Genomic DNA, 8,972 nt, shown 5'->3' with positions numbered 1-8,972 from the left:
CTAATTTTTGACCACACCCAAATTCTATACTATTTTAGTGTAAATATTTCTTTTAGGTCTAATCTTAATATTTTAAAACTTTTATCTTACTCTTAGTAGGTTTTATTTAAAAGAAAATTTTAATTAAAAAAAACTACAAAGTTACTTATATTCTTAGAATATAAAGTTTATTTCTAAAAAAAAATCAAAAATATATATGTGTATATATATATATATATATACACACACACACACAGTTTCATTTAATTATAATTTTAATAAGTAAGATATATAATCTTTCTTAGTATGATTTAAAGTGCATGTAAATATTTAGTTTTCTTATATTGTAAGAAATGTTGGTTAATCTTCTTATCTTTATAATTCAATTTTCCTATTAAAAAAAATTAAAAAACAAATTGGAAATGAAGTAAAATCACGTTAAAGTGAATGAAGTTTGTTATCAAACTTTATTTAAAAAATCTGATTTTTACTTTTATATATATATATATATATATATATATATATATATATATAATTTGGGCAAGTTAATTAATTATTATATAAGCAAAGATAAAGTAGTATTTTCAGATGTCCTCTTCACGAGGCAAAGAAGATAAAAAAAAATGCAACAAAAGTTATAACCAGTTGAACCAGATGTACAAGTTTAAAGCTGATAATATCAATATAAAAATGTCTATATACTTCCAAAAATTACATAGTTAAGATGAATACCTATATAGTAGAAATAGAAGGGGACAACAACAATAATCAGCAACGAACACAGCAAAATGAGTAGGCAACAACAGCGGAAAGAAAAACGGTGTTTGAAACCCAGGGGAGCAGCAAATTTTGAAAGAGAAAGATCCCAGCAAAAGCTAAGTATTTTCCTATTTCTCTAAACAATTTACACACGAAATACTACTCACCAGACTCTCAAGTTTCAACTTACTCTCCGATCTCCCCTCCTCCCTTATGTTAATCTCTGTTATATAGATGTGTAGGTGTGTCTTATAACTTATGTAAGGAAGTGGGGAAGTGGGGATTGGGACGTTAGGGATGTGAAGATGGTGGGGGAGCTTTTTGAGTGAAGTGGGGAAGTCGGGTGTTATTTTTTAGTATTATATATATATATATATATATATATATATATATATATATAAAAGTAAAAATCAGATTTTTTAAATAAAGTTTGATAACAAACTTCATTCACTTTAACGTGATTTTACTTCATTTCCAATTTGTTTTTTAATTTTTTTTAATAGGAAAATTGAATTATAAAGATAAGAAGATTAACCAACATTTCTTACAATATAAGAAAACTAAATATTTACATGCACTTTAAATCATACTAAGAAAGATTATATATCTTACTTATTAAAATTATAATTAAATGAAACTGTGTGTGTGTGTGTATATATATATATATATATACACATATATATTTTTGATTTTTTTTTAGAAATAAACTTTATATTCTAAGAATATAAGTAACTTTGTAGTTTTTTTTAATTAAAATTTTCTTTTAAATAAAACCTACTAAGAGTAAGATAAAAGTTTTAAAATATTAAGATTAGACCTAAAAGAAATATTTACACTAAAATAGTATAGAATTTGGGTGTGGTCAAAAATTAGGTGTTCACAAAAATGGGACTTCGAGATTTTTCACCATTTTTAACATTTTGGACTCGGGCTTAGGCGATTTTGAAGAGGATTTTCGACGGGAATTCTGAGGTAAGCTTCTTGTGCTCGATTTTGATCATATATCTTGTTTCCCCATTGATTTTCCCACCTAAATTGTGTGGTGTTGAGGTGAAATTTGGGAGATTAGGACTTGAGATTTGGAGAGTGGATTTTGGGGATTTGGGTGATCAAATGAGGTTGGATTTTGATAAATTTGGTATGGTTAGAGTCGTGAGTGATTGGGCTTTCGGGTTTTGTGACTTTTGTCGGATTTTGAGACGTGGACTTGGGAGCCGGGTTTGAGTCGGTTTTGCATTTTGACTCTATTTTGGTAGGTTTCTTGTGGAATTGATCCCTTTAGCCTATATTGATTGTATTGTATTACTTGTGGCTAGATTCGGGACGTTTGGAGGCCGATTTGAGAGGTAAGGGCATTGCGGAGTAGGATTTTGCTCGGTTCGAGGTAAGTAACACTCCAAACTTGGTTCTGAGGGTTCGAATCCCCAAATTATGTGTTATATGATTGGTATTGAGGTGACGCACATGCCAAGTGACGGGCGTGCGGGCGTGCACAGTGATAATTGTGACCTGGGTGATTCCATGGCACCGTTTAGTGACTCTATCATGTTGATATCTATATTTTCATCATGTGATAAAGTAATTGAGCCGTAAATCATGCTATATATCATGTTTAGGCTTTATGCTAGTATTGTTGGGACCCTTAGTGGTCGTTTCTTGGTGTCATCTCACTATTTTCATTGATATTCCATACGCAGTCATGTTCACGTATTTTTATATCATATCTCAGTCTCGGTTATTTATTGATTCATCATATCATTGTTCCGGGTTTGTTTTCATGACACTGTGAGCCTGTGGGTGAGACTAGAGAGATTGATGACTGAGTGAGGCTGAGAGCCTGAGTATGAGTGACAGTTATAGGATCGGGTTGCACGCCGCAACGGTTATATTGATGATTATGATAGCGCTTGGGCTGTAGGAGCACCTCTGTAGTCTGTAACACACCCCCAGTGAGCGCGAATGATATTATTGAGGGATGAATTTTCCTAGACATGGATTTGTCCGAAGTACTTGATACCTGGAGATGGATCTTCTCCACAGAGTTGGATTGCCCTTTTCCTCGGTACAGGGTGACTTATAGTCATAGTTGTATATGCTCCGGGATGGACCTTCCCTGGGCCGGATGGCCATATACCGTACCGAGTGGTTGAGCATTTGAGAGTAGGAGCACATGGTGCATTTCATACAGTATGTGCATTGGCATGTAGAGGTAGTTGAGTTATATACCTTACACTATTCAGATCTGTATTTATTGTATTGCTTTGAGCTGTTTATTTAACTTGAAAGCATGCCTACGTTTCTGCACATTTATTTCTATTATCTCTGCTGCGGTTGAGTTCGTCACTACCTTTCAGTCCAAAGCTTGGACTTGTTACTTACTGAGTTGGTGTACTCGCGTTACTCCTTGCACCTCGTGTGCAGATCCAGGCAACTCTGTTCACGACGGCGGTTGCTGATTGAGACCCCAGAGTTTGGAGACTATCGAGGTAGCTGCACAACGAGCCTTGGCTCTCCTTCTTTATCATTTGATTTATTTTCAATTGTTTCTTTAGACATTGTAGTGGATTGTATTCCGAATAGACGCTCATGTACTCAGTGCACCCCGGTTTTAGGCTGGATTTTGTCGTACTTCGGGATTTGTTATGTTTTTTCAAAAAAGATTCTTTTATGTTAACTGCCTCCGTCCTTATTTCAAGGTTATTTTACTATGTTGGGTTGTTGAGTTGAGGCTGGCCTAATTCCACGATAGGCGCCATCACGACGGTTGGTTTTGGGTAGTGACATTCTAGGTCTAGTTTAAACTAAGATTGCAAGATAAATAATTGAAACTGAAGAAATTTTTTTTGCTGTTGTTTTTAAATAATGTAAAAGGTCTAGGGCTATGACCTTCACCTAGGTGTTTGCCTAACAGGTTGTAAACCTTAAAGCTTGTTTTGTCGGAAGGGGTGTATTATAGCTATCAACACTCGAGTACCCACTCAATACCTCTCGGTAAGAGAGTGATTTTGCCCAATTTGGCTTTCTCAAGTCCAAATGAGTATTGAACAAAACAATTGATAAAATGCTCAAGTCGGGTTTTACTATCTCTAGGTTCAACCCTTTAATTGGGACTATCAATCTCTTTAATTTGTCCCAATTTATTGTTAGCCAAGTTTTCCTAGACTAAGTCTCTCTTTCTCAAGTAAAGACCAAGTCAAATAGGCATGGACTAATGTTTGTAGCCACTAATTCTACAATTAAAAGCAAGAACAAGGCCAAATAATAAACATGCAACCATAAACAAGCCATAAATCAAACACCCATTAGGTTTACACACTTGGGTTGGGTCACAACCCTAGCGAGAATCTAGCTACACATACTGGGTATAGAGGAAAACAAAGAAGAAAAGATAATAAAACTCATATTGAAAGATTAAAATATGAAAAACCAATGTTAAATCACCAAAATAAGCTAAAGTTGCCTAAAGAAGCAAGGGAAAACGGCTATAGCACTTTGAATACTCAAAGCTTGACCTAATTTCGTGAAACTATTCTATTTATACAAAGCTGAAATTTTCGGACAAAAATGCCCTTTCGGAGGTGCTGCGGCCGCACAATTCTATGTGCGGTCTGCACTTTTCTTCAGTCTTGACAGGAGTTTAATCGGCGGCCGCACAATTCTGAACTGCGGCCGCATCTCTCATATTCTGCAATCCGCACAATTCTTGGTGTGGCTGCATAGGGATCTTCTGCGGACCATACATTTATGAGTGCGGCCGCGTAGCTGACTTCTGCGGCCGCACAATAATTGTGCGGTCCGCATTTCCTTTAATCCTGAAATGATAATTCTCTGAACTTCTGCTCTTGCTTAGCTTCTGTGGCCGCACATTTCATGTGCGGTCCGCACTTTACACTAGGACTCTGATAGATTTTCCTTCGCATTCTGCAGTGGCAGATGGAAATCTGTGGTCCGCACTTGAGCTTTTGTGCTTGATTTTTTCCTTGAGTTTATATCACTCCTTCTTGAGTTGGATTTCATCTTAGTGGCTCATTTTCCAATACTCCTGCAATTAAGCATATTTTATCGGTTTTCGGTAATACAATTAAACACTTTTGGACTACAACGAAAGCTAAAAGGCGCAAATAAGTAGTCAAAATCCCCACTTATCAGTTCTCCAGCGTCATGAAAATCAAAGAAACAAGCATCAGTTTCTTTATCATCCGCAGAGGCAGAGTATAGATCTATGAGGAGAGTGGTGGATGAGGTTACCTGGTTGGTCCGTTTATTTGCATACTTGCCTGTCTCTCCGACTTTGCCAGTGAATCTTCTCTTTGATAGTCAGGCTGCCATCCGTATCACAAAAAATCCAGTGTTCCACGAACGTTCTAGTAACTTTGTACGGCAGTAATTTTTGGTAGGCATCATATCCCTCTCTTACACTCCTTGTCTATTTCAAGTCGTCGATATCTTTACCAAACCTTTGGCAGGACCGGCTCATCATTCCATTATTGGAAAGTTTGGTGTGGTCTCAACCCCTCCAACTTGAAGGGGGGTGTTGGTGAGCTCCTATGTCACAGACGCCATGTTTACAGAGGAGAAAAAAGAAGGTAGAAGAACAAGAAACATGACCTACACTGAGATTCTATTAAAGACAAGTTTGGTTGTATTGACCAAAGTCTTTTATCCCTTACTACAACAAGAGATCCTCGTCGTTCATCATTATTAAAGTCACCAGATCATGGCCTTTGATTTAATACAACTGTAACACTTAGACGCCACTTCTAGATGACTCCTTATACGTCTGAGCATGTGAAGAAAAATGTATTTCTTTTTTCTTTTTGTATACGGAAAAGGGTTAAAAATACCCCTAAACTATTGAAAAAAGTTTAAAAATATCCTTCATCTACCTATTGGGCTAAAAGTACCCCTCCATCCACTCTTTTGGTTCACTTATGCCCTTTGACTGTTAGGTTAATGCTGAATTAAAATAATTATTATTTAGATTCCATGTGGCAACATTTTATTGGTCGAAATTAAAATATCTAACCTATTAGAAATACCTACCCATATCTACCCGTTTTTCGAACTAACCCGCCCCTAATACTAACCCGACCCGAATAAAAAGTTCAACTAAAAAAAAGACGCCCCACTTCCTAAGCATAATTTCTTCACTGGGAATTCTCTCTTCTCCCGAATGGAGGTACTGATTCTATCTATGGAAGTATAGTTTGATATTTCTAGTAATTTTGTTTTAGTTCAGTGGTTAGAAATGATCGTTTTCTTCCTGATAGTCAATACTGATGGCGAATTTCCGAACAACGAATGAAAAAAAAATTACCAGTAACAGAGAAAGTTTGATGACTTGACTTTTTTATAGAACTGCAATGAAACTCGTTCGAATCATTAGTTTTTCTTTGGAAAAATTCATTAGAAGTTTCTGGAAACATTTTGAGTGCTAGGTTATAGGACACGTCACCATATCCCTGTAGTATAACGTTTCGATGTTAACGATTTTTTCGTAATTGTTGCGATGTGGAAGTATAATTATCTGGTCTTGGTTTTATTTTGATTAGCTAAGTTTATTTGAGATTATAATCAGTGAACATTGAAGCCATGCCCTTGTGTTCTAATTGGTCCTTAAGAAGTACTTAATGTTAGTCGAGGTGCGTGTAAGCTAATCCGGACACCACGATTATAAAAAAGAAAAATAGAAGTACTTGATGCCCGGACACCCCGGAGTTAGATGGAAGTGGGGCGTCTTTTTTTAGTTGAACTTTTTATTCGGGTCGGGTCAATGTTTGGGGCGGGTTGGTCCGTAAAACGGGTAGATATGGGTAGGTCTTTCTAATAAGTTAGATGTTTTAATTTCGACCAATAAAAAGTTACCACGTGGAATTTAAATAATAATTATTTTTAATTCAGCATTGACCTAACGATCAAAGGGCATAAGTGAACCAAAAAAGTGGATGCAGGGGTATTTTTAGCGCAATAGGTGGATGAAGGCTATTTTTATACCTTTTCCAGTAGTTTAGGGGCATTTTTAATCCTTTTCCGTTTTGTATATTTTGATTAGTTAGTGTGAATAGTACAAAGAGAGTAGTACACGCAGCCTAGGATAACAGATTTTGATTCCTTCTTTTTGTATAAATACACACGCAGCTAATAATAAAATTACACAGAAAACTTGCACAACATTGGTTTCTTCCTATTCTTTCAAATCAGTTTAGCGTAAAATGAGATGCTTACAAATTGTGATATATAATGTTGATTTTCACTATGCGTAATGCGAAAAAGAGTACTCTTACGTTTCATTATTAGTCGTTTCAGAGTATGCGCGTTGCGCGTGTATCCTAACGTGTGAATCTTATCTTAATGTGTTAAAATTTTAAAATATCACATAAATATTATATTTAAAATTTGTGTCTGAAATATGTATAAGGTAGAAGTTAACGAAAAAGTGTAAGTTTTTAAAAATGATGTTTGTTGATCCTATTTAGGTAACTCAATAATGTAAGAAATTCCTGCATAAGCCGACCAATAGTCTCAATTAATATATTTAACTAAAATTTATTTTAGTTTTATAATTTTATTACTTAATTTCTGAGGCTATCATGCTTCCTCTTTAGCATTAGTACACATGTACTTGAAGATTAAGAGTGTTTTTTGAAAAACTATATATCCATATGTTAATTATTGAAGATATAAAATAGGATCAACTAATTGACAAATCTTTCTTATTTTTTCTTCGGACACCCAAAATAAAAATGTTGATCAATTTTTTTTACCAATTAAAATATATTTCATACTGGACAAATTATCATTTAACTATTTTCTTAGTATTTGAATTTTTATGTCAGTTATAATCTTTTTATTAAATTTTTTCTTATTTGGACTATATATAAAATCCTAATATATAACGTCCGGACTAGTTATTTTGAGCTCTAGCGCATCTTTTGGCAGTTTGAGGCCTTGAGTAGCTTCACTTCATGTATTATGACTTGTACGTATAGTCGGATTTGAATTTCGGGATGTTCGGAGTTGATTTGGCAGGAAAATTCTCAAGTCGGAAGTTTTAAGTTGAAAGAGCTGACCAAGGTTTGAATTTTGAGTAAACGACCTTGAATTGGGATTTGAAAGTTTCAATAGGTTCGTGTGATAATTTTGGACTTGGGCGTATGCTCGGGGTTAAGTATCGAATGATCTGGGAGACTTCGGTGCTTGTTGTGGAAAGTTGGCATTTAAAGGTTTGAAATTTTCCTAAGTTTGATCATGGTTTGAATTTAAGGCTATTGGGTTCGGATTTGGGTTCAGGACCTAGAATATGTCTTTTTTGTCATTTGGAACTTGCCTTCAAAATTTGGTGTCATTTGAAGTTGATTTGATGTGGTTCGGGCGCTTGGTTGCAATTCTTGAAGTTCATTTTGATTTTCATGCATTTTGGCATTCTATTCTTGATTTTAGAGGTTATTTTGGTATTTTGATCACCCGAGCGAGTTCGCGATATGCTTTTAGACTTGTTTAGATGCTTGACTTAGAGCCTCAAGGGCTCGGATGAGTTTTGGACGCGTTCCGGAGGAGTTTGTATAGGTTCAACTGGTTCTGGTGCTTTGTTCTCGCATTTGCGAGGTATTTATCGCATTTGCGAGATCATTCTCGCTTTTGCGAAGATGGGCTGGGACAGGGGAATTCGCATTTGCGAACAATTTAATCGCATTTGCGATTGAAGCAACTTCCGCATTTGCGATACAATTGTCAGTTATAGATTTATTTCTTGTGACAGAAAGTTTATTGTATCGAAATAATCTTTGCATTCCCATAATAAAACATGGGCGTATCTAGGGGGTTCCATGGGGCACGTGAACCCATGCTCCCCTCCCTAAATCATGTATAGTAATGTTATATTTTAAAAAAAAAAGCAAAATATATGTGTGTGCACCCAAGCTCAAAGTATCATATGATGCGATGATTATTGGATGCACTTCTCGAGTGGATTATGAGTTCAAATCTCATGTCAATTTTATTTTAATTTTTTTAGAACTAGGCACCCACGAGAGATGGACATGTCAGGTGTCACTTTTCACATATTAATTAAGTACTTCTTTTTCTTTCTTTCTCTGTTTGATTTGTTCTCTTAAATATTCACGCATTGATATTCCTATTATTCTTTTGTTGCCATAAAATTTTATATGATTAAACGAAATATGCATATTAAAACTAGTAGCAGTGAATGATGTAGCATATAGTCAATGGATTCG

The sequence above is a fragment of the Nicotiana attenuata genome, unplaced genomic scaffold, assembly GCF_001879085.1.
Source record: "Nicotiana attenuata strain UT unplaced genomic scaffold, NIATTr2, whole genome shotgun sequence".
Taxonomy (NCBI): Eukaryota; Viridiplantae; Streptophyta; class Magnoliopsida; order Solanales; family Solanaceae; genus Nicotiana; species Nicotiana attenuata.
This window is presented reverse-complemented; position numbering follows the sequence as displayed.